Source organism: Anser cygnoides, chromosome 6, assembly GCF_040182565.1.
Source record: "Anser cygnoides isolate HZ-2024a breed goose chromosome 6, Taihu_goose_T2T_genome, whole genome shotgun sequence".
Taxonomy (NCBI): Eukaryota; Metazoa; Chordata; class Aves; order Anseriformes; family Anatidae; genus Anser; species Anser cygnoides.
Window position 1 is genome coordinate 12,901,545 of NC_089878.1, and position 24,897 is coordinate 12,926,441.

At 47.2% G+C, this 24,897-nt stretch overlaps 1 long non-coding RNA gene across 4 annotated transcripts; it reads right to left on the reverse strand.

The window, feature by feature from the left end:
* Positions 1-618: 618 nt before the first annotated feature.
* On the reverse strand, positions 619-20,841 carry LOC106034580 (uncharacterized). 4 transcript variants are annotated; one of them, XR_007159064.2, is made up of 4 exons: positions 14,999-15,062; positions 14,223-14,368; positions 13,130-13,334; positions 619-1,538 (listed from the first exon to the last, which is right to left on the reverse strand). It is a non-coding gene; the product is annotated as an uncharacterized lncRNA (long non-coding RNA). The 4 variants fall into 4 exon arrangements; XR_007159067.2 differs by lacking the exon at positions 619-1,538 and adding an exon at positions 6,399-6,485; XR_010832534.1 differs by lacking the exons at positions 619-1,538; positions 14,999-15,062 and adding an exon at positions 20,708-20,841 and having other exon boundaries at positions 12,491-13,334.
* Positions 20,842-24,897: the final 4,056 nt, after the last annotated feature.

Here is a 24,897-nt window from a genome sequence, read left to right on the forward strand (position 1 = left end):
AATGTTCCTTAGCTGCGAGGCTGTGGAGCAGGGTTAAGAAATGTTTAGTTTCTGGAACATCATCTGAGTTTAGACTGGAGTTGACAGGACCAGCAAAGTAGCACCGAGATGTTTTGGGGCTTTGCACTCGAGAAGCTAAGCTCTGGGGAGCACTTAACAGCTGCCTTCATAATAGGAGAGCAACCTACTGTAGTATGGGCAACAGCATCTTTGAATTCAGGTTGCTAATTACAAGCTAACTACTGGATCTGGCCTTTTTCTTGTTAGTGCCTTAGTCCTGCCTCTATAAAGCAGGAATATTACTGATCCCATACCTATGAATAAGATGAGGATAAATGCACTGTGATTTCTTACCCATTACTGGGAGACCTGAAGATACAAATGAGGCAGTATAACAATGACAACAACAACAAAAAACACCTAAATCATCACCAGGCACTTTTGTCTGTGCATTGAAAGAACAAAAACTTCAGGCAAACTAATAAAGTTCCTGACAATTTCTGCCTACGGTAGCTTTATTCCATTAAAAAACAAACAGCACCTCAGAATATGTCACGACTGTACAGGATAACTAAACACAGGCTCTTCTGCACCACTACATGTGGACATTATTACTTTAGCTTGGTCCACTGCTTGGACACTGCCGGCTGGCATCAGCGCTGATGAGCACTTTAATCAAAACCCCACTGGGCTTCTGCACATGGAGGATGAGAGCAAGCTGAATACAAAGCACATCAGCAGCGCCCAGGGACAGGAGCTCAGTGCACCTCAGAAGTAAATCATGTTTTGTCAGACATGGTGTTTTTTGACCGAGGTTCAAACGAGAAGATAATTTTAGTTTTAACCAGTTGGGACAGAAAGGAGCACTGGTAGATGATGTGTGTGGGCAAAACTGTACAGACGTTTCAAATTCCTAATTTCTTCCTCCTCTGTTTTGTTTTTCTAAGGATTGTTTCATTACATTGCATGTAGGTCACAACTTTCTTATTTAGAGTCTATGCATTTCCTGAATATGCGTATCTATTAAAAGGGTTAGGCAGCTGTGTTTTGTACTTGGCAAAACCTCAGTCATCTTGCTTTCCCTTTCCTATGACAAAACCAAAACCACAGCTAGTTTTGGATTTGAACTCACTCGGAAGTACTGAAAGTGACCTCAGATTTTCCCTGTCTACTTGCAGGAGAGCAGTCACCATGGCATATCAGCTTTTGAGATTGAATCTCCTTCTTGCATGTCCAATAAAGATGGGGCAAAAGCAAGGGCACAGCAAGGAGGAATACGCAAACAGAAGTGCGAAGTGGGTGCCCTCAGCAAGCCAAGTGGAGCATTGGAATACAGTCTAGCAAGGAGAACGATCTGTTCTTGATGAATATACCTGGACGCGTTCTCATAAGTCACCCAGACAATTTCTGAAGGCCACGGTGCTGAGCCCACACCAGGTGGCTGTCAGCGGGTATACAGGTCTCATGCTGAGCCATAACATCCACAGGTCACTCCTGCAGCACTGGTTCAGCTCCTTTACGCAGAGACACAGAAGCACCTAAAGAGGGCAAATGCTCAGATTCTTATCTCCTTTTTAACATTTTTTTCTTGATGCTTTTACCTTACCTGTTGTATCTTAAAGACTAGTGTTAGTTACAAGCACTTTCTCTGGCTTCTTAAAAAAGCATCACAGCAGATCAGGACGTGCCAACAGAAGTACAAGAGTCTGGAATAGCAACAGTGAAATGGATTTGTGGAAAATGGTATCAGAATCACGAAAGGAACACCTCCAAAGTTTGGAGAGTTATACCCAGACCCTGTCTAGCACTATTACGTAATTGTGTGTGACTTCTGAATCTAGGACTCTCATTTGCAGATAGGTTGTTTAGTAGAGCTAAGACATGAATATTCAGCCATTAATGTTAAAAATAAAATTTAGAAGGTATTATGACAAAAGGTCAGATGAGTCAAGACGTCTCCAGCTTTAAAAAGGTCTGTGCATGTCCACAAAAAACTACTACTTTTTCTCCAGGATCAGTAGTTAGGATCAATTCTATAAAAGAACAGGGAAAAAAAAAAAAAAAAAAAAAAAAAAAAAGGAAGAAAAAAAGAAGAAAGGCGAACTTCACATTCTGAAAAAGAGCAGATAGCAGAAACCCCATGGTTTCATGGACTGGATTCAAGGAAAGGACTGAGTGGGACAGAGTGGAAACTAAAACTGAAGTGCTGTTTCAAAAATCTACAAGGCAACAGAGACCAACCCAGAAACAGAATGTAAGTAGTTGAGATATAAATCAATAATATCTGCATTGCATAATAAGTACCATATATTTTTCCTTTTAGAAACGGAAGAGTTTACAGTAGGCACCTCTAGAGATGATGTTGCAATGAGATGCGTCTGTGTGTTTCCAGCAAATTTGGTTTAGGTTGTTCGTGCTGAGTTGTGCTGGCATCAAAGAGATGAGACACACAGATCTCGATTCATCGTTATCAGGAGCTTCCTGTCATGTTAGCAGGTTGCTTGTTGCATATTAAAGGCTCAGTTACGAACATGGGTGGAAACTTTTCAAACATCGCACACCACTAGGCAAACATGAACAACTCTAGGAAAGCTACTGGCATGGACGGGAAACAAAAGGATGATAATTAAATAGAGCCTTCTGCCTTGGACTAAATGATGAGCAGGACAAGTTCTGGCTCTTGTGTAGAGACTAAGATGCAAAATGCTCTGATCATACAGTAGGAAGTGCGATGGACCAAAATTGGGCTGGGCTTCTGTATAAGCAAGGAGAAAATCGAGTGTTAGGTTAGAGCTATTTATTTTAGCTTTGTTCGCCTGGTCAAGCGAGCAAAGGACAATCAGTAACTAGCCTGATAGTTCACTAGTGTTAGGTTTGCAAGCTCATTTTGGATAAGGCAAGTAGACGTGAAAGAATTACTGGAGTATGGCAGTGGAAGAGGACAGGCTGAATGGCAGGTGAGGTGTGCTACTGAGCTACTTTCCTCCGAACCCTGCAAACCCCAACTGCTGATCTCCAAAACCAAAGCAAAAGAATACTCTTTGTCGCCTTGATTTTGGCAAATCCAGACAACCATTTCAGTAAAAATTGCTTGTTAACTAATCCATAATACTACAGGTGTGAGGCGGTGTGTTTTGGTCATGTATTTCAAAGAATAGTTTCTCCAGCAAACAGTGTAACAGCTGTGGCTGATAAAGCTGTGTATAATTGTTATCCTCTCCTTGATAGAGACTCACAGATTTAACACTGAGTTTTGGCCTTGTTGCTGGTACCCTGCAGTCAGCCAAGAGCAAAATGGATATCTTTAACATGCTAGAAGCAAAATAAAAAAATCAAGGTCACAAAAGTAAAGGAATTGCAATTACTAGGCTAGAGGAAGGAGCTGTGTCCTACACAGGTACATGAATATCCTTTGGAGGTGACTGTGTCACTGCAGACCCCTGTTTCTCTCATATGAATCTTTCCACAAGACCGAGGATTTGGGAAGGTGGATTCCTATGTCGTCATGAAAGAAGTTCTCAGTAGATCCCTACTTAAAAGCTGAATTCCCAGGAGCATTCTTCCTTTTCGGGTGTCTCCTTTACTGGCAGCTCTGCTCAGTAAGGGCCTGACTGTCTACAAAACAGTCTCTGAAGTCACAGTTCAAAATGCTAGCCTGAGGTTTCTCCTCATACAGAAATCATACGGTCGCACCTGGAAACCACTTTAAGAGTGTGGGCACCCTTAGCTCTTAACATGCAACTGCACGACACACAAAGTACAGCTGCCCTCCGTTGGAAGAGTATGCATTTACAGCTCTTCTACCATGCATGTTTTTGCAAGGTTACTCACCCATCAGAGTTAATTTTTAAAATATTGAACGCAGCGCTCATGAAGATGCAAAGCTAATCCAATACCAGCTGCATGAAGATGCAGGGTTTGGTACTGGATTTACTTTCATACGAGCAGCACCCCCTTATGGGGCAGAGCAGGCTCCCGCCAGCTGCCTTGCCAGCCCTTCTCAGCAGCAGCCTGGAAGGCTTAATCCTAAAATTGTAGGGCCATTCAGTGCCCTTCTCTGTCGATTCAATCGCTGGTCTGTCTGCTCAGGCTTTCAGCGGGCGTGCCAAGTGAAGTGGTGGTTTCGGTGATGCACACACCTGACCGCCAGGAACTGGAAGGAGACCACCGGCTTGTTTCGCGCCGGTTACTGAGCAGCCGCTGGAGGTTTGCAGCTTTCCGTCACTACCAGCTTGGACAGGATTCAAACCAGCGACCTCAAGCGAAAACCATCCCTCCTCGATTGCCCAGCTCCTGACGCATCCCATCCTCTGTGCGCTCTCAGGAGCGAGCAGGACAGCTCCCTGTTGCAGAACAGCAGCCTTAGAGTGGTTTTTAAAGAAACGTTTTTGCTTTTCTGGGCTTGAACCCAAAATCCTACTTGGAGTCACTCACACTCATGTCAGCAGAACAACACAGCCAAACATAAAAGTTCTTTTTTTTTTTTTCCTTTAATTAAACTGTTTTTCTCTCAGGTCAAATGTGCGTATTAGCTCCAAACTAAGAACAAGCACCAGTGAATGTTGCCAGTGAAATTTAAAATCCACTTGAAATAGCTTTACTTTTAACAGAAAGTATCATCTTTTACTGGACGCTTCCTCACCAAAGCAACTGTTAGAATTGAAATAGAGCAGATTTCTAGACTATCAAGTGCAAAAGACATATTCTCTCTGCTTTCCTCCTGCCTTCAGAAGAAATACAACATCCTCATTTGTCTATGCTGGGTTTAACTTTTTTTTTTTTTTTTTTAATGGGCGTGCCAAAAACATACCCATTTGCCACAACTGCTCAATTCATTCCCAGGACCATTACAAGCTTCTCTGGCAAAAACCGTTCCGTCATGTCGCTGGCTGAGAAGCTCTGCAGAGAATGGTGTTCCTAGTTTCATTCGTGGGCAGAAAGTCCAGGCACCAGAGGAACAATATTTGCACCCAGCCCAAACGCCTCAAAGTCCTCAGCTGCCAGCAACCTTCACCAAAAAAAACCCTTGCCGCGGGTGCTCTCCTGTACGGGGGCCAGGCTTTTTACAGAGTGTGGGGTACAGTAATGCTGGAGAATGACAAAAGAGAGGCAAAAATAGAGTGGAAGCACACGTCTACAGCTCATTAACTGACTTCAGATGACACCAGCTTGCTCGTAATTTTATGTGTGTATGTGTGCTTTTTTCCTCTCAGCTTTAGCAGGGAATGTTTTATTTGCTTACTGAAGTTTTCACATGCAATATGTTGTTGCTGTTTTGTTTTGTTTCTTAAATCCCTTACCTATATATTTATTATAGACAGATATTATACCCTCGCAGTAAAGAAACACTGCAAAGTGCTAGTTAACTTCTCAGAGCTGACTGAATAATACCATAAATACAAGGGTACTGAAATGACAACAATAAAGGGATCTGTACTTTGAACAATAAATATGAACTGTAGCTGTGCTTTGGATTTTGTGCATGCTCTAGCTAATAGGTATTCAGCTTGTGTGGGCCACTGACATTTAAATAAACACATGTGCAGTCCAAGGGGGTTGGCTGCAGAGCCTCTTGTCAATTGAATCCAGCCCTGGGAACACGAATAGAACAGCTCAGGATTGCAGAAATTCCACGCTGGGCCAGCCCTTGGTGGTATCTCTCCTGAAAGCATAAGACATCCTCCACGGGGGGGAAAAAAAGTGACAATGGGGATGAGGAGGGGGTGGAAAACCCCGAAAACATGTGGATTCAAAGAGATGCTGTAAATATCGCTAATGAAAATGTCTGCCCTTTGCTCGGGGAGCACTCAGCTTCTCTGGAACTGAGCTAGCCAGTCAACCTTAATAACATTCATACACTGCATCAGGAAATAGAAACAACAGCGTCAAAAAACGCCTTTTAAAGAAAGTCTTTTTTTTTTTTTTTTTTCCTCCAAAGCAAGGCCGCGGTACACTGATGTAAATCCATTCAAGACACAGACATATGGGTTGACAGGATGCAGAAGGATCTGGAGGCAAACACTTTCTGCAGTGCACGTGCTTCTGAGGCCACCTCTGCATGCACAGACTGGCTGGATTATGGTGGAGTAAGTCTGACTGCATTGCTGGAAAAGGCGAGGACTAATGCTGCAAATCTTTCTTTTCCCGTTCCAGCAAACCATTTGGTAGTTCTCAAAATCAAAAATACCTCGGCAGTATCAGTCACACTGAGAGGCTACAGGCTAGACTGTAATACTCAGCACCTCATTGCAAAATAACAGAAGGTAGAGGAAGGCTGTGAGGTGCCCCAAGCACTTGTTTAGTACGGAGCACGTAAACCACAGGTGATGCCATAAGCATCTGTGGGACTTCAAACATTCTCCATCAGTGTCACGGAGAGCACAGTTTCCCATCCAGATGTTAGCTTTTCCCACCACCACAGCATACCATCACAGGTGAGGGGTAGCCCAGGCATAAGACAACACTAACTCCAGGGCTGTCAGCCTCTGAAAAGGGAAGTTAAAATAAAAATAAAAATAATAATAATAATCCAAGGGGGAATTCAGTGAACTACTTAAAGTCTAGTTTTAACACTGAGTAAAGCAACAGAGGCTACATAACCGTATTAAAGATAATTAGAGAATTAGGCTGAAAAAAACACGCTTCTGGTAGCTAGAATCATGCCTCCTGGGGAATTCTTTGTGGGCATCAATGCATATGTAAGTAGGGGCAGTTTAGCTGATACAGTGTACTATGGTTTCTCAAAAGCTCTCTCGCCAGGGGCTCCTAGGAATTTAATCTCTCCTGGGATTAGAAGGGAGGTTCTCAACTGAATTCAAAACCGGTAGAAAATAGGGAGGGACAGGTAAGAATAAATGGTTATTTTTCACAGGGGAGACAATCCCAGTGGAATCCCACAGCAATTTGGGCTGTGACATGGGTTGCTCTCAGAGCAGAAATGATCGAGAAAAGGGATACAGCAGCAATCTGCTGAGGATTGCAAAGAAAAAAAATAACTTAGAACAGCAGAAACACCCTTCTGCAAAGAGCTGCAGGAGGACTGAGGGCATGGTGTTAAAACAGAGTATCGGGTGCTGATAAATAGCAAGCAGCACATAACCAAGCTGGCCTCACCATGGTTTCTCCATTTGCTGTTACCCACTCAGGAAAGAGAGGCTAAATCAACAAGAACACCAGTTCATTCCCAAGCGGTGAGCGAAGAGGGGAACGGAGCATGAGGAGCTGCCAGGAAATGGCCTGAGAAGTCCCCCCCATCAAGGTATTGGTTAAGCCTGGCCAGTTCCTCTGCTGCCTGAAAAAGAGGTGACTTCTTGATCTCGGTGACGTTTTCTGTCGAATCAGGAAGCACCCGGTGGTAGTGGATGTATTTATTGTCACTCCCTTCAACATTATACAGAGCAGTGCCTGATGCACATCCTTAGGCAGGCAGCAGACTGAAAACCACAACGAAGCACTTTTTCCTGCACATTATGGACTTTGCTACCATAGGTGGTTGCGGAGGCCAGAAAAGTAAGTGTGCTCCAAAGGCAGTTAGCCAGAATAATGGAAAGCAAGCTGAACAAAAAGGTCTAGGGAACTTAAAAACAGAGAGGAAACCTCTAGCTCAGTGAGCTGTTAAACTACAGCCTGCTGGGAGTGGTTGCTGGAGTCAGCGTAACTCCTGTTTTTATGCTCCTTCCATTAAGTATCCACTACCAGGCAATGTCAGAGACAGTGTGCGACGCTTTGGTCTGTCTTAGTACAGCTGTTCCTGTGTTTCACAGATTAACTTTGGATCCAGACATAATGGGCACAGAAGGAAAACACTGAAAAAAAAGTCTGGGAGAGAATGTCTAGCATGCGTTCCTAATGGAGCCAATGCTTTCAAAACTGTTCATCTAAATATAGTTTCTAAAAAACCGCTGAAGTCAATAGGGTTTAGGCAGGGATGTAACTTCTAAAGCATGCTACTGGTGCAGGAAAAGAGGATTTGGAGCAAGGGGGATTTTTCCTAGAACAGCCTTCTTGGTGAGGAACAATCAAAGGCAGGATCTCGTGGGAAGCATCCAAGAGGCCAGGCAGATGAAACAACCACAATAATCAAGTCTCCAGAATCAATGGCTTCTCATCAGCAAAGCCATTTATACCTTCTAAAGGAAATTAAGGATGAAATAATTGAACTACCAGCCATGCCTGAGACCTGTCATTCTAAGCTGCCTTAGCACCGGAGGACTGGGTAGATCTAATGTTCTCCAAGTCTACATTTAAGAACGGAGAACATATGGATGAGTAAGGATATAACCATGGACAGGCACAGCATGGCTTCTGCTGCACCAAAATATGGCAGCTGGGTGAAGGAGTTGGCAAGTGTATGGATAAGGGAGGCACAGTGGCCTAATCTACTTCAATTTCCCAAAAAGTTTCCAGTATTTTCCTTCACCAAGTGCTCTGAGATGCCATGGCATAAGAGGGAAGGTCCTTGCACATATTAAAAATAATAAAACCCAAGAAAGAACAGGAAGCAGAAGGTGCAAAGCTAATGTTAGCTGAAGCTGGCAATCCAGAATTAACTAGGATATTTCAGTACTTGCTCTCTTCTGCTTTCGCAGGAACAGAACAGCATAGCTGCCGTCTCACTGCTGCCCACCACCACGCTGGTGGAGCCTCTTCCCTTGCAGCAGCCGCAGTCTCCTGTTGATTTCACTGAAGCTCTGGCTCACCTTCCTTGTCAAGGAATGAGATCTCTGCTTTGGTTTTCAGCTCATTTGCTTTTTTCTGTAGCAGTTTGATTTGTGGTTGCTAGCAATACCTCAGCGGCTGCTCTGCTGCATAGCAGAGGTTCCCTGAATCGCCATCAGCCTTATTCAAACAGTCTTACTGTGCAGGCAGCAGGCCTTGTTGGAAAGATATTCAGTCTTTTGAAACAGGTTGGAAATCAAGTTCACATTCTTCTATACTTTTTTTTCCCCCCCCAGTATCCTGGATGAGGTTGCTTTGTAGGACATTTCACAAGTGGACAATTCCCAAGTATTGCTTTTTTTTTTTTTTAATTCAAAAACATCCATTTGCCAGACATTTCCCAGAATACGCATTTCTTGGAGAAATATTCCAGACTGCATCGATGCCTGCAACTAGCCCCACACATGCACACATGCTGAAAGACATTATGGGATGCCACCAAGCACGTCCTGCCCAGGGGGAGCTGGAGGCAATGCTGAGGCTGATGGATGCACCTGCCTGGGCTGACAGCTCTGTTCAGGAAAACGACGGTGCTGGTTTACGTGGAGGTGCGTGCCCATCTCTGACTGGATTCTGAAAATCTAGAGGTGCTGCTGAAACTATGACACAGAGAAAGAAAAGGCAGTGTGTTGGGGGATACAGTATGTCAGGGGGTGCAGAATTGACCTGAAAAAACTGGCTTATGTTCTGCAAAACCACTGAGAGGAAGAGGATGCTGCATTTATTTACAGGAAATGCCCTTCTCTACACTGAACACAGTCCTGACTCCACTAGTGCCCTCCTTCTTCTGAAAAACCAGTCTGGGACAAGATGCACGTATGCAGAAATCCATTCAGTGCTCACCGAGGTCAACAAGACTCCTGTTGATACCAGCAGATATTGGCGCAGCCCCCAAGTAACCCTACACTTGGACCCAGACCCGAAGTTAGCCGTGGGTGTGCCCGAAGCCCCCAGCAGGATTCCACCATAGCCAGCCCATTTGCAGCACTTCTTTTGGGGACCAGTCCAGCCCTGCTGGAGTGGGACCTGGACCCCAGCCCCACTGAGCCACCCAGCGGGAAGCACAGCAGTGGTGCCAAGCCTAGGAGCGGTCTGAGGGAATATATGCAAACACCTGCCTGAAGGCAACTGCACGGGGACCGCCAACTCGTTTTCCACAGACTAGAAAATATTTACTATGATTTCCATTCCCCAGCAAGCGAGGCTCAGATGTCATATTGATTGGGTGCAATGTAAGAAGCTTGACAGACAGAAACGATGCGGAGCAATCTGGAAAGCACGGGAAGCTGGGCTCCACAGAACAACGCGTATTTTTCAATACAACCACACGCAAGCCTCTGCGGGTAGGAACAAGAGGACACGTTGCATTTTTAGGACAAGGGACTGAGCTCATTGGGGACTGAGCAAGAGAGTCCCTGGCAAATAACCAGCTGCACAGGTACCTGCAGGAAGAAAAAGGGAGAGCTCACTTCAGTGCTTGGATGAATGCAGAGCAGAAAATCAGCACAAGGCTTTGGCAAGACCATGGCTGGAAGAGCACAGGAAGCACATCTGGAAAGCAGCTCCTCAGGAAAGAGCCACAGATCTTAGCTGAAGCCTGGAAAACCTGCCCTTAAGCCCGAGGCTGAAGCAACTTGTCTCCTCTTTGGCTGGAGAGATGCTCTGACCTGTCCACAATGGCCTGTATTGGAAGAGCAGGGGGAAACTTTTCCTGCACAAAGGGTCCATGGAATTTGGGAGAAAGAGGCTCAGGAGAGCACTGCCAGAGCACAGTAAGACTCAGGCTCTGGATGACCAGAGAAAGCGCTGATGTGTTAGCAGCGAGAATTGAAACAACTCAGCCACACGGCAGAGCTCTCCCTAGCCACTGTCAGACAAGTCTGTAAGTCCAAAAGAGATGTTTCCCTAAAAAAATGGGTCTGAGAGGGCCCCCCCAGGAAGCCTTCTGTTTAAGAACCTGCATCCTTTCCATGGATTACTACAACACCTGCTTTCCTGAGGAAGATTATGTTTTCTACCCTTAGGTTTTCACAGAGTTGACAGGATAGGGTTCCCAGACCGGCTATATTATTTTCTTCCCATGTATCACTAGACAATCTAATTTCTTCATTTGTCTGTAGTTATCAGATAGTTGAATTTATTTTAGTTAGGGGAGTATTTCCTTCAATAGCTGAAGATAGCCAAATGCCCAAAAAGATCATTTTAATTCTGTGAGAAGCCATTCTACGATATTATGATAATATCTGCTATATATTTTGATGATCTACTGCTATGCCTTAGGTTCTGTGTTGAAACAGCTGACTTGTGTTATCGAGCATTATGTAGATTTGTTTACACTCAGCTGAGTTATTGCTAAAAAGTAGTCTTAGCCAAGCATCATAGGACTATACTTCTTTGTGATGGAAAGGTGGTACAACTGGACTAGAACCAAAGCTGTAACTCTACCTGTTCCTTGATGGACTGATTGCTGTTATCAGGGAGCCCTATAATCCTTACCTGCAACAGGAGACACTGCTCGCGTCCACAGCACAGGATCCACAAAATGACAAAAAAGACTGTCCACCCTTTAGGGAACTGCCCCTTTCTGTCTCCAACAAGACAGCAAATCAAATTTAATTCAAATAAAATTACTGCAGATAGTGGCTGCAAATAGTACTGTTCGCGGCCATACAGGAAATTATACTGGAGAGGAAAAGGGCTTGAGAATATGGGGGCAGGGAAACATCTTGTCTGTGACTGAGACAGAAACAAGGAGCTACAAGACCTGGATAAAGCACATGGTATGGTGACAAATGACTGAAATTTGGTCCTAAAACCACCCCTTAAACGTTACTCTGGAGCAGAGACATGCTCCAGCAGGTACCTACCTATGGGCCAGAAGGACCTGCCTGGGACCATGCCTATAGTCTCACCAAAAGCTGTCCTGCAGCAAGAAAACCTGGGTGACCCCCATCTCTGGTTCTATCTCTGGAAAACAATCCACTGATCCACCAGAGCCACCACAACTGCACTTGTTGCAGGAGTCGGGTCTTGAGTTGTGAGGCAGAGAAACCTCTCGAGAAGCCCCACGTTGCAAAGCAGTATCTTCGCTTCCCTCCCAGTTAATTTATTTCCAGATTTTTTAGATGGATTCTCTTGTGACCTCTTATTCCTTGACAGTACTGCCCTTTCAGTAGGAAACCCATCTCCTTCACTGGTCCCAACTGGCACTGCTGAAAAACAACCTTTCCCTTGCAAGTTAATTATAGGACAAAGCTGTTGTCTGCTTTACTCCTTCCTCAGGCAATGAGACACTTGGCCACAGGGCTCCCTGGTGCAGTCAGTCTCATTTCGGAGGTTGATAAGAGTAAGAGGGAGAGAAATCAGAGGATCCACGTGGTTATGTCGCCCTCGCAGCTCACCTGTAGAGCCAGTAGCCACTGGCCCTTGCTATTGCTTTCCAGGGCCTCTGGCTAGGAACACTTGTGATCTTAAGATTAGCGCCTATGCCACTTTACTCACACCTTACTCATTATACATGCTGCCAAGTACACAGACACTCCTGAGTCAGCCCCTTGAACGGAGCAAGCTTGGAGAACCTGAAAAGACTGTGGATGTTGTTTAAATTCAAAACGTGCGTGGTCTGTCTGGGGTAAGGTCCATGAAGCTCCTCAAGTTTTGTTCAAACACCTCTATTCCAAAATACATGCTCCGTAGCCAAATGATTTGTCTATAATTCCTTTAAGCAGCATTCCCAGAGAGGATGGGAAGTGTTTTTAGGAAAGCAAAATATTTCAGCTGAATGAGCTGGAAAGGAGGTAAGATCCACAAGGGTCTCACCTGGCTGGCAGAGGAAGCCAGGAACACAAACCTGGGGGTCACAGCCCCAGCCAGCTGGAAGGCTGCCTCCTCTTGCACCCTGAATTTTCAGGCACTGACGGTTTTAATATTTGTTCTTTCTAGATTGCCGAAGCAGCAATAAATCCTAATCCACAGATTCTACTACCAGCATGTGAATCTTTTATTACCAGATACCTGCTGAGAGTTGCCTGTGTTGATATTTTACTGACAGCAGAACACTTCATACCCTGTTATTATCTGAAACCACCTGGAAAAATAACACATCCAGAAAGCTGCCATGAAGACATCCTGAAGATGGAAGCTGCCATCAATGATGCTGACACTTCAGGATGTAATCTAGGACACTATTCATGGTTAGACCATCTATGCTAGCTCAAAACAAGTTCAATTAATTGTATCACTGGAAGCCAGAGTACTGTTCATAAGGTAATGGTCTTTTTTTATTTTATTTTTTTACAGACACTATGAACTATATCTTTATGAGCACCCAGATTGCATACTACTCTTGCTTTAATGTGCTCACATTTTCTTACTCTTGCTTATCCCCTTGTTATATGAACTGTAATCATACCTGCCTTGCAGTGCTCCAGTGAAATTGTCATATCTGAGTGCAAGTTGCTACGGGCCTGATTTAAATTCTCTTCTGATGGGCTGAATAGTCTTTTCCAGTCCTAATAACGTCCTGAAACAATCCCACTATTCCAGTGAGAAAAGCAGGCTGCTTCACAGCTAGCAAGCAATTTTGCACTGGTTCAGTGTATAGGAAGACTCAGGTCCTTTGAAAGACAAAGGTAAATGCAAGTTAAACCATATATTGACAAGGTAGTGTCACTGTTTCCCCCCCACTCTTTATAGTGTTTCCAAAATACTCAAACTTATTTTTTCTCCTTTTGTTCTCTCCCACATAGCAAATATTAATCCCTCCCTCCCTCCCCCCCCCAGCTAGCCCCTTGCCACGAGCAGAGATGAAATAAACAGCTGGGCTGCTCCTGCCAAGAGCAATTTCACCTCCCAGCAGTGCCAAAAACACCGTTGCCTGCATCCTGGCATCAGCCGTTTCAGCACAGCCTCACGAACAGGATTTGCACGGCCAGCAATAGAAAGAACTTGGCTTTTCATGTGTCCGACCAAAATAATGTCTATTTAAAAATATCCCTGGCAAGGGAATGTCTCAGAGCACCTTAAAACATACATCAAGCTACTTAAAATCTGCAGGGACTCAACAAGACATCAGAGCAGAGCAGTTTAACTTCACAGACAGCAAAGAGGGTCATTGTTAGAGCTGCACGGGAAGAAAAGCACTTCCTTTTCAAAGGGGAGTCGGAAATTGAGTTTAGTTTCAAGGAGGGTTTTTTTGGTCAGCCTGAGGTTTGGGTTTTCTTTTTTTAACCTCCCCAGTGGAAGGGGAGGCAGCCAAGCTCCAGGACTGTGCTGCCAGCCAGCTCTGCAAGGAGAAGCTCTTTGCCCAGCAGCAGAGGACTCTGGAAGCAGATGTAGAGGCAATCTTCTCTTCTACCCAGCAGCCAGCCAGGAGAAAAGCAGCATGAAAATAGGTAAGCATCCAAGGAAACCTGTTTGGGTTCCCCTACACCCTCCTTGAAGTCAAACTGAGCCAATGAAACATATCAGCTTCAACACAAGCAGATTTCCCCCATCAGTGTTACCTGCCACCAGGAGAGTTTCTCACGGAGGTGACGAGTTGCAAGGAGCAGGTACAAACAGCAGAGGTTGTCCCAGCAGGAGCCAGGAGGTAGACCAGTTACACACAGATCTCCCAGGTGCTCTCCCCTTCAAGAACAAGTTCCAGCTCCTGCAAAAACACACTGTGTTAGTAAGTGCAATTTATGCAGTCTGAGGTGAGAGGAAGTGATAACAAGGAGACATCAGCAGGAAAGAACATGCTTTCTGCTGAGGCTTAGCTTGAAGGAAAAAATAGGGAGATGTGTCTTTCCTGGGCTGGAAATGTCATGGATACTGGAGCAACAAGCAGAATATTTTAGGAGAACTCAGTGCCAGGAAGGCATGCTGAGATCCCTGGGTTGCAACACCAGCAACCATTTTACAAGCCTCACACAGTCTCCTGCTATCACCTTGAGGACAGCAGCCCCTCCGGGGGGCCTAGCAGCGAGGAACAACAGTTATTAACACAGACCACACCAAAGAGAAGCCAGGTCCAGAGAGAGGCTTCCTGCTGTCTCCACCTTCTATGGGAAGTTTCTGATCCTCTTTCCGTATCTATGAATGTTATGGGCTAAGACAGCAGAACAAGAGCCAGCAGAGAGAGGCAACAAGGATTTCTACCAAAGGTCCTGCTACAGAAGGGTCCAAGTACAAAACGCATACAGAACTGGCCATAAGCAGCAGAGATACAGAAAAGAAACGTTTTCTAGGCCTGCCAAAGGGAACAGAGTGGGAAGGGATGCTATTGCCAGGATTATACCTGCATCAGCCAACTGTGGTAAGAACAGCAAGAGTGGTAGCCAGGACAGTGCAAGGCACGGGGCATATTGGGCCAAGAGTTAGCAACGGGATTAACAAGGTACAAAGCTGAAACACCTGCAGTTAATCCTGAATCTGTTGCAACTAGTTTAGAGATGTTGGCTTTCAGGAAGGATTCCTGCAGATGGAGAAAGCTGTGGACATCAGGAGGTGTGATGCTAGAGGGATGACTCCAGGCAGCCAGGATAGAAGTGCCCATGGGCACAACCCAAAGAGCAGCCACTCAGCTGCAACAAGTACACAGGGACAAGGCACAGGGTGGCTTTTGTGGAAGGAGAGGCACAACCCAGGTGAAATCAATGTCATGTTTGCAGTAGTAAGAGTTCTAGGAAAAGGTGTTGGCTGCATAGCCCCAGCAGATATGAAGACGTTTCATATACACGGACTACAGAAGAAAACCAGTACCAGGTACATTGCCAGCATGTTCGGTTGAGGCCAATACTAGAAGCAGAGGAGCCTAGGAAAAGCTTGCAGTTCAACAAAAGAAAGAGAAAAGACAAATTGCGTTAGCAACAAAGAATAGCAGAGCATTGCACATAGACCCACAAGCTTCCCTTGCAGCAACCACACACAGACAAGCTGGAAACCAGTTCAAAGACCGCAAGAAATGAGGAACTACAAGGTTTAACATGAGCTAAGATAATCGGTTACCATGCTCCAAATTACGCATTTCTCCTCTGCTGAGGAGCTGACCAGAGAGCATCTACTTGAAGCAGTAGTGCAGTACTAGAGCAGTGGATTCACAGAGTGAAAAGGTTGTTCTACATCCATGGCATACCTATTTTAGGGTTTTACTTTGTGTAGCTCTGTTCTGATCTTGCAACACAGATGCCCATTAAAGTCAGTCAGGCATCACAGCCCCAATCTGAAAGAAAACATTACTGTAAATGCACCCATAGTTAATGTGGTCTGCCCGCATGCTGAGTCCGTGCTACATGGGAGCCCACAGCGGTGCAGTTAGCACAGATGTTCCAGCATCTGCTGTGCTCGTCGCTGGGATGGTGCCAGCATCAGCACGACATGAAGGGGCTCGGAGAGCGTGGGTCTGTATTTGTGTCAGAAACCGTTTGCTCAAGTTTTCAGTTTTTAGGGGATGCAGCATTAACCAGGAAAAAAAAGGGGGGGAGGAGGGGGAGGTGTTCTTGCAGGAAATAGCATGTGTGGCTTTCACATAGCACCCAGAGCTTTGTCCAACTTTGAGACTCATGAAAGGTCGTGTTGTGCCACTCTGTCCCCCTCTGTTTCCCCAGCTTATTGCTTTCTCTGCTGGTACCTTGCCTGATCACCTGCCCGTGCTCTACCTCTGCAGCCCTGGAGCACTGTGAATATGAGAGGAGGACAAACAAGCTTGTTATTGATGTGTTTTGGCATTGCTCCATTTATTATTGATGCAGTGGGTAAATGATGGCCTGTTGTCCATTTCCCCCATTGTAAAGTGTTAATATCAATTATTAAAAATAGTCTGAGGCATGAAATATGGGGCATGAAAGCACGTGCCTGTGAGTGATGGGCACAGCTATGATACAGCTACATCCAAGCTGCATCCTTAATGTGACAGCTCTGAAGGCTGGTGCTAACTGTTCGTACAAGCAACGGCAGCCTCTGCAGTGCCACTTCCTTCCCCTGGGCACGGCTGGAGGAGTACTGTCTGGAAGTGAGAGGCTGACAGGTAGAGCTTTCCAAGGCAAACTAAAGATGTAACCCTGCTGCAGGCCCCTAATTCTGTAGGGCATCAGCTGCCAGAACCACACCACTTCTGGAGGCAGCTCATGGTCACATGCAGGAAGGCAAGACCCACATCAGGACAAGGGAAAAAAAAAAAAAAAAAATCAAGTGCCAGCACTTATTTCAAGTCCCAGTTACTATGCTCTGCAGGAAAGAAGACTGCCTGGGGCTAGAGCACATTCTCCAAGGAGGAGGAGGGCCTGATCCTTGCTGTGCTGTAGGAAGTCTCAGCCTCTGGCTCCAGTTCAGCCATTTCATGTCATCAGTTCTGCATGGGACGCCTCAGATGCCCAACAGCCACTTTGCTGTTTTGCTTGGAGTTCTGTTTGCATGCAGACAGGTGATGCTCAAAGCCTGCAGCTTAGCCTTTGTCACCTCCAGGGCAACATGCCATCACTTCCACCCCTCATCAGCATGGGCATGCCCCTGTTGTAGCAGGGGAAGGAGCAGAACCATGTTCTCCCACTCCTCGAGGGCCCCCATAACTTGCACCCCACCAACGGAAGGAGCAATCCCTTTTGTTTTGGACATGCTGCTGGAGAACAGCAACATGGAGCAGCACAGCAAAAAGACAGGATGTTAAACTCTTAAATTTGCAGTGTGCTGCCTCAGGAAAAAAAAAAAATAAAAAATGATGAGGTGAGAATCACCAAAGCCAGGCTTGCAGCAATCTCATGAGCTTCATGGCTCCACGAGACAAAGAGGGCCTGTCATGTGACGGAGATATTTTAACTAGTGTCCCTTGGCTAGATAGAAAACAGTTCTTAAAACTGCACACCCAGAGCACAGTTTTCCCTCCCTCTCTCCTCCACCCCCTTCTTTCTGGGGATGGCAGGCGAGGAGCAAACGCTGGGTTTATTCATCCCCTCTCCATTGATTGCAGTGTGCGTCACCGACTGCACGAGTGTGGGAGGTGCAAGCGTGCCTCACAGCCAAATCACCAGCCTTTCAGCTTAATAACACCTCAGGGGATGTGGGCTCTCTTCCCCTTTTCAAAATAAAAACAGGAGAGGAAATAAATGTTCCAATAATATAAACCAAAATGAAGGGGGGAAAAAAAAACCTACACAGCAGGAGGTGAGGGAAAAAATCAACACTTGGGAAAGAAAAAACATTTAATTTTCTTTTGCATTAGGCAGAAAAGAGTTAAGTGTCAGGGGTGGATGGAGGCTGGTGAGGATCCTGTGAGGATGCTGGGTGACACAGGAGGAGATCACTGGGTAGCATGGGACCCGGAGAAGGACTGTGCCACTGCTGTCCGGCCAGGTGACACACAGTTGGAGCACAAGCCACCGAACACAAAGAAGCTGGGCAAGACGACGCTTAAAACCACAAAGAAGCTGCTTTGCCAGACCTGGCCAGTTCAATGGGCACCTGTGCATTTTTGGGAGCTCTCTCTGTTGGGATGGCTTAAAGGCTCAGGATGGAGCCCTGGGGAGAGCCTGAAGCCAGACGTGGGTGTTGAGGTGATTTCACTGCTGGCAGCCGCTGGCCGAGCATCTCCAAGCCCTGCAGACCAAACACCAGCACCAGCAGAGGCCCTGTGGCCTGCTGCCCTGGGGGCAGGCCGTCCACCACGCGGCTGCAGGCCGCTGCACGCTTGCTCTCTGATATTTTTATCCCTGAAGAGCTGACACAATAGCCCAGGCATGCTGATCAGGCAGACACAGCTCTAGGCTTTTATTAGAGAGCTGGCATTTTGTTTGCTCGGTGATTCAAAGTAGCCTCTGCAGGCCTGCTACGGTCCATGGGCTGGGAGGCTGTACCAGCGGCTGGCAAGGCCCCAATACCAGGCCAGGGGGGCTCACAAAACCCTCAACTTTCCCCCCAAGATCCCCAACAGTGCGTTCATTTACTCTCATTGCGATGAAAAATCCAAAAGCACAAGTGCTTGGCGCCGTGGGAGGACAGGGGACTCTAGGAGCCTGGCCTCCGTATGCACAAGGAGCAGGGGGATGCTGCCCACCCGCGGGCAGCCACGTGCCGCCACACGCCGGCTCCTCTGCCCGTGCCGAGGAGCCCACGTTCCGGCAGGAGGATGATGTTTTTCTGAATGCATCCCCATTTATAATGAGACATTACTCACAAGCTGGAGAATAAAATAGAATAATAGCATCTATCAGCGTTAGTCATGTTTTAAATGCTTACCTTTCAGAGCAGCATGGGACTTGATAGGATAATCTTCCCATAGACACGTAGGAAGCTCTCATTGAGGGACACGGCCCTGTTGGCAAATTATAGCTTGCTGCTCTTTGTGCTGCTACTCTGGATACTTCTGCCGGGGGGCTGAAACTGGGAGTGGGGGGAGTCTGCAGACCCTTACAGATAGGTTCAGAGCACAACAGGAGGTTTCTGGAGTTTTCTGAACCCCAGATACCACAATGCTTTTGGCTCTTGATGCCAGGCCATACCTGAGCAGTTTTCAAAAGGCTTTTTAATCCCCTTCCTCTAGTTTTTTTAACTCCAGCATATTCAAAGACATATTTCTTGGCCCAAACAAACCCTGCATTCCTGGAAAAGTACATGCACCGATTTAGAAGAACAAACTCATTTTGCACATGTGGAACCAGGGCTCAAACTTCTGTGAGCAAGGAATGCTGCAGCCTCCCGCAAGCATCATGTTTGGGATGCCTTACCAGAAGCGGCTAGGAATTTTGCAAAGAGGCAGATTAAGCTGGGAGAATAAAGTTTTGTCTCAAACCCCAAAATGCTCCACTAGTGCATCTGTTTTGGTGATCCCCTGACAAAAAGCAGAAACCCGTTTGCTGGGAAAGCCCCGCTCTCCAGCATCCTATCTGGGGTCTGCCCGTTTGGGGAGTGCAGTGAGACAAACTGGCTCAGCACCAGGACCACTCTTTCATTTGAGAAAATTCATTATAGGATTTCAGTTCTGTGAACAACTGGTATCTTTTTTTTTTTTTTGCCCATGTTCGAGGCATGGTAAAATCTGCCAAACAGTCTTTTCTGTATGCTTAAGGAGATGATGGAGAGGAAATTTGGTTCCCAGTCAGATGCTCTTAACCAATTTCAGCACTGGCGAGACACAAGAGAATAGCAATTTTGCACAGCAGTGCAGTGATGTTCCCCGTAGCCTCCTGCAGATCTGAGAAAGATTTCTGTGACATATTAACCAAACAGTGCAGAGGAGGTGGGAGAAAGGCTGGTGCCTCATGCTGTGTCCCTGGGAAGACCCCACTAAGTTGGCTCACCTGGGATAAGGGCATTTTGTCCTTGCTGCCATCCCTTGGCCAGCAGAGGAGGTCACCTCACTCCATGCCCATTAGATGGGAGGTGCAAATTCTTCCAGCTCTGTTAGAAAAGACAGGCAGCCTCAAGGACCACAAAACCCCACCTGGTGTTCTCACCTAAGGCCTTCTTTTCCAAAAAAAGGGGTTGAGGAAAGCAAAAAGAGAAAGAGGTACAGAAGGATGCTGCTCCTCACCCAGGCTCACACTGTGGGGACTGATATCCTCAGGCTGAAGGAAAGGCAGAGAGAGGCTGTGACCCATCAGCAAGGAGCAAGGCCATGTCTGCCACTGCATGGCTGAGCCATCAGCCTGCTGATCCTCTGTGGGACTGGTCCGGGAATTAGGAAAAGCAGCAAGTGATTGACATGATGGAGCTCTTAATGGGGCGACCGTGTCCCCACATGCCTCCATCCCTCATGGGACCACGGAGCTGCTCAGCACATCAGGGCTGCAGATCCTGGTCCCCACTGCAAAGAGGGGATGGGAGAGCAACAGCTTCCCCTTTAAACTAAATAGGGGTAAAAAAAAAAAAAAAGTATTCTGCACGTTTTCAAGCATGAGACTCCCATAGAAATGGTCCCCGCAATGTTTAAACCATTTGGGCTCCTTCCTTATGCTGTTTCTAAGTTTGAAGAATGCCTGCTGGGTATGATTAATATTCCTCCTCCTACACTTACCCGTTACTCCTGACAGCAAAAATTAAAACAGGAGCTTCTCTTCATTCAACCCCAACCCACAGGAACGTGGCGACATGGGGAAAGTTGCTAATAGAAAAGGGGAAGGTTTGTAGATCGGCAGCATTCACAGCCAGGAGAGGTGTAGCTCTCATTCAGCAGCCCTGATGGATGCGATACCCCTCACCTCCTCCCGACAGGATGCTTGGCACGAGCACTGCTTGGCGGGGCTGGGGGAGAGCCAGGGCAGAGCACACTGCCTGACTTAATTCGGGTCCCTCTCCCGTGGTAGGGATGCCCGTGGGATCAGTGCAGCCTCGCTTGCTCCAGGCAGTGTTGCTATGGGCACTGCTGCCTAGGAGCAGCCAGCAAGGCAGGGTATAAAGAGGAGCCGTCCCAGAGCCTTCAAAATTCAGCTGCTTACTATGCCACACGTGTTTCTCCCCTCGCCTTCCCTTCTTTTTCATGTTTCAGGTTACCTCTCACCGTAAAATAAAGTGATTTTACCCTTAATCAAAGCACTGTTGGTAGGTGTGTTAATTCATGTATTTAAACAGATGTTTAACAACAGGGGGGAGAGGCAGCTAAAAATAAATCACTATCCTGAGCACCCTATTCCGCATCAGCTGTCTTCTGCATGTGTCCCTGTAAATGGTGTGTGATGGGGTGAGCGGGGGGACGCATTGCCAGCCCCTCAGGAGGGAGAGCCCCACGTAGTCTGTAGCTGTTTTTTTTTTTTTTTTCTCCCCACAGTGTGGGAAGTCATTTTGTGTATGTGGTAGGTGGAAGGGGAGCGTGCTGCTCTGCACCTCAGGGAAGACTCAAGGTCCTCCAGCAGACACACCACAGCTGGCTGAGGGCTCATTGCCCCTGGGCTCAGCACCCCGATGTCTCACCCCAGACAGCCCCCACAATGACCACTCGCCACCTGCAAACAGCGAGCCCCAAACCACAGCCATCGGATCCCCACAAAGCTGGTTCCCCACCAGTTCACCCAGCTTACTTTTGGCCAGGGATAGCTGGCTCACCTGCCTTTCCTTCATCACCTCTCTGCAAAAAAGGGGTGGGGAAGTCGGTTGTTTTCCCCCCGCTTCACCATCTGGCTTGGCTGCAGCAGATCGCTAAATACCAGAGGGCAGAGATCAGCTTTGATTCTGGAGCGCTTCACAAGGGACGTCGTGCAGGAGACAGTTACACGATGCTAATGAGCCAGAGATTTCCTTAAGAAAAAACTGACAAGAATCATTTTAATTGCAACCCTTTCCCTTCAGTTAGCCCCCACCCGCTTAGAAGCGGGAACAAGTCATCGGGAATTTGAGGCAAACCTACGAAAACTGCTGCTCTCCGGCAGTCTGAGTTTCGGAGGCGGGCACGCAGGACTCATCTGCTGCAGCACCAGCACTGCAGGCAGGCACCTGCCAGCTCCTCCACGCGTTTTGAGCATCCCCAGAGAGGTGCTATTCCCACCGTCCCACGAGAGCAGTGGCTGGCCCAGCCGTCGGGCATTAACACCTGAGTGATTGGTGCCAGGCCGGGGAGCTGAAATCACAGTACAGTAGGTCTGGGGACTTTCCCCCCTCCCTCCACACCCCAGGTACAGCTGGATAAGCATTTCAGCCCCTTGAAAGTCTCCGTGCTCTGCGCCACAGGGCTTAGCCTCCCTTCAGAAAAAGGACAGGGCTGGGAAGGAGGGGAGACCCCAGCTCCATCACCATGACAATTGGAAGCTCTCAAACACCATGGGTCTGCTGCCACACAGTAAAATTAATCACTGCCTCGCACAAAGCACCTTTGCAGGGTGGGTGCGGAGGGGGAAGAGACAGCCAACAGTGAGGAACAACTACATTCCTCTTTAATGAGGTTAAAGAGCAAAACGGAGTCAATTAAATCTGGTTCTGGTAACATCGTCTAAGTACATAACGATTGGTATAAGCTAAAGCAAGACAAGTTGTTTGAACTCCGTGGGCAGGATTTTTTTTTTTCTTCAAAATTAGTTTTTTTTCATGATGCATTTCAAATTTTTCCTCTGTTACTGGTAGGTTCAAAGGACATGTGGGACAGATTCAACTCGACAGTTTGTAAACAGCTGACGTGGGAGGGAGAGGGCACTTAAGTTATTGGAATTGTTTTCATTCAAAAAATTTTGTAAATTAATTCCTCCCCCAACTGCCTGCTATAAACACCACATAGCCATGTTCCTCCCCTTCAGATGGATCATGCAGACAGATGTGCCTTCTGTTCTTTCGCAAACATCAAGGCTGCCTCGCTCGCTGTGTAAATGTCAAGGTGCTAATTAGTTGTAACGGGAGTCAGGCGAGGACAAGTCACAGCGCAGGGAACACGGCGGCAGAGGCACAGCAGCAGGGAGAAGGAGCCGCTGCTGGTTTGCGAGCAGCACAACATCGTGGGGACCAACTGGTCCCTGAGATGCCGGAGGGAACGGGAGCAGGTTTGGGGGGGCTGGTGGCACGTGGGGGCTAGAAGTGGGGTTCCCCTTTCCCCTGGGAGTGCCCGGCAGCCAAGGAGGGCACCCCAGGCTCGTGCGCTGTGGTTCGCTTCTCTGCGTGGGCAGAGGGGAGCATGGACGGGGGAGGTTCGCATGGATCCAGCACACAGCTTCACCGCTGTGCTTACCTCCTTCATTCTGGGCGCACTCCCTCGTTCTGCAGGCTGGCACTGACAGGTCAGATGCTTCCTTCTCACTCCAGCTTCAGCTCAGGGGAGGCAGGGAGCTGTTACATCCATCACGCTGCCATCAGTGCCCTATGCTTTCCATTCCTCCCCTTCACCACACCGCTGTATTTTAAGCCTCAGGACAGAAATGTCACTTAAGGCCACTTTGTTTAGACAGTGCCTGTTGACCATTTAATTACGTAGTAATTACTACATACCACCAAGGTAATTACAGGGTAAATACCATTTCCTTGCAAGTGAATACTTCTCTCTTCCTACCTGCGATGTAGGCCATGTGGCAAGTCGTTCTTGCTCTACCATGCGAGGCTCGTGCAGTCATTTTTACAGCCTCTAATTACCAAGCTGTTACAGGGTGTTTACCCAGTGTGCCTCAAATTGCCATTTAGGAAACAAGTGAGCGCAGAGGTGGCACCGGAGAGGCTCCAGGTTATAGAGGAGCTGCCCTGCACAGCAGCACCCATCAGCTGGCTTCCCCACTGCGGCTGGGGAGGAAGGGTAGGAGCAGGCTGACAGATGGAGGAGGAGGTTGGTGGTGGGCAGAAAAGCCCTGCTGAATTTGGCAAATGCTTCCAGGTGTCAAAACAGAGAGTCGAGGCATTTTGTCTCAGCAGCTGCCTAGTCTATTTCCTTCAAAAGAAAGGAAAACCTGGCCTGCATCAGAAACAGCGTAGCCAGCAGGACTAGGGAAGTGTTTGCCCCTTGTACACAGCACTGTGAGACCACACCTTGAATGCTATGCTCAGTTTTGGGCCCTTCACTATAGGGAGGATATTGAGTTGAATACTGAGTTGCTCAAGCATCTCAAGTTGTGTCAGGGGAGGTTTAGACTGGATGTCAGGAAGAATTTATTCATGGAAAGGACGGCCAAGAATTGGAACGGGCCGCACAGGGAAGTAGTGGAGACCACATCCCTAAGGGACATGGTGTAGTGATGGGACTTGGTAGGTCAGGTTGATGGTTGGTCTTGGTGAGCTTGAAGGTATTTTCCAACATACATGATGCCATGAAATTTATATGACAGCCATCCTGTTATCCCTTTCCTTCTCCATTCACTCCCTCCCACCTTCCACCAAAGGTTCATGCCCAGCTCACCAGGGTCATACTTTTCCCTGCTTCACATTTTGGCTGGCCACCCAGGGGATGATACTGTACACGTGGGGCAGGAGGGGCCCTTTCAGTGCACTGACCCTCTCCAGGATCCCTGGCAGCCAGCTGGGCTCAGGCACACCCTTCCACTTGCCACATCTCAGCTATCAGAGCCAAGATTCGGGCAGCTCTGTGTTGGCTGCCATGCTGCAGTCCCACAATGGCTTTACCAGGGGTTGCAGCCCAGCCAGCAGGCTCTGATCCCTGCTACTCGGGCTTATTAATCACCTCAGCAATGAATAATCTACTACAACCATCACATGGGTCCCTCTACACCACAGATCAGAGGTGTAGGATCACACTACATGGAAGCACCAGAGACCTTCCGCAGACTAGTAGGAGTGAGAAGTAAT